This window comes from Rattus norvegicus, chromosome 1 (assembly GCF_036323735.1).
Source record: "Rattus norvegicus strain BN/NHsdMcwi chromosome 1, GRCr8, whole genome shotgun sequence".
Taxonomy (NCBI): domain Eukaryota; kingdom Metazoa; phylum Chordata; class Mammalia; order Rodentia; family Muridae; genus Rattus; species Rattus norvegicus.
In genome coordinates, this window is record NC_086019.1 from 184814065 (window position 1) to 184815759 (window position 1695).

Here is a 1695-nt window from a genome sequence, read left to right on the forward strand (position 1 = left end):
TTTTATGATGTAGTTTGTGCGTGCTTGTATGTGCTATCAGAGGATGTCGTTCTTGGAGCTGTCTTACTTTATTTTTCCAGACTGGTTTAGAGTTTGGAATTTGGAATGGGTCGGCTAGGCAAGAAGTCTTAGGGATCCACCTGTCTCTGGCTTCCCAGAGCTGGGATTGCAAGCATATGTAACCTCACCCGGCATTTTATGTAGGTGCTGGAAATGGAATTCGGGTCCCCATCCTTGTGTGGCAAGCACTTTACCCACTGAGCCATTTCCCCAGCCTCCGTATTTCAGTGTCATTTGTATCTCTTGATGAGTAGTGGTCCTCGCCATCATCTTTAAGAGTTTAAGCCCACAGACCTGCCCTCTACAGAGCCCGCACCTCCCTGCCATCATGGTATGGATCTCAAAATAACAGTGTGTAAGCAGATCCACAGATCTCCATCATCTGGTGCACATGTGGCATTAACTGAATAAACACCGTAGACCCTAGCAGAGAGTAAAGTAACCACTGGCTGCAGTGGAGGAAAGAGAAGGTACTAGTCAACCTTCATAGGTGGTGTTCCTCATAGCCCGTGTCCCTGCCTGGCAAATAAGGAAAACTGTGTGTCTTCATTTAAAAAGACTTACTGATTTATTTTATGTGTGAGTACACTGTATCTGTCTTCAGACACACCAGAGGAGGGCATTGAATCCCAGATGATTGTGAGCCACCATGTGATTGCTGGGAATTGAACTCAGCACCTCTGGAAGAGCAGTCAGTGCTCTTGACCACTGAGCCATCTCTCCAGTGTCTACTTTGTTTTTGTTTTAAAGATCAATAGTAATCATTTCTATCTGTTTAGAGTGCCCAACGCCAGCAGGAACTTGCATTTGTATGGCCTTATCTCATTACTAGAGCTACTCTTACAGTAGGGGTTGTTACCGTCAATTTAAAGGTAAGGAATCTAAGGCTATCACTAACTTGAAATATCAGGGGTGAGGGCTACTGCTTTGTAGCTGAAATCATTTGAAAGACCTTCCCAAGGCCCAGTGGAAAATGTAATTCATGGTTTATGCCCATTGCAGCCTAACTGTTTCAGGGTTTGGGGTTGAACTCTGGGTCTCCCTCTTTCTCCCAGACCTACAAATCTCAGGCTGTCTGAGCTTGGCCATTATACTTTTCCTGTTCCTATGACAAAATGCTTGGGCAAGCTGGGGTAGTGGTGGCTCATGCCTTTAAATCTAGCACTTGGAGGCAAAAGTAGGCAGATCCCTGAGTTTGAGACCAGCCTGATCTAGAGCATGAGTTGAAGGACAGCCAAGGCTTTGCAGAGAAACCCTGTTTTGGGAAAACAAACAAACAAACCCCTGATAATGGCAACTTAAGAAAGGGTTTATTTTGCCTCCTAGTTCGTGTGTCCATTGTATGAGCAAAGTTAGTGTCAGGAACGTGAAGCAGCTGGTCACATTGTGTCTGTAGTCAGAGAAAAGAGAGACTGTTGTGTTCACCCAAGCCCTGGGATGGTACCGCCCACTATTTGACCACCTCGGTCTCAGTGAGAGGCTCCATCCCATAATCCAATCTCAGGTATGCCTAGAGACTAACCTAACCTAACCTCATCCTTGACAGGTGTGCCACCCAGTGCTTCTAGAACCTGTCTAATTGACCATCCACACTAACCATGCCAACTGGCAGCTGGACTTCCTTCTCTGATAAAT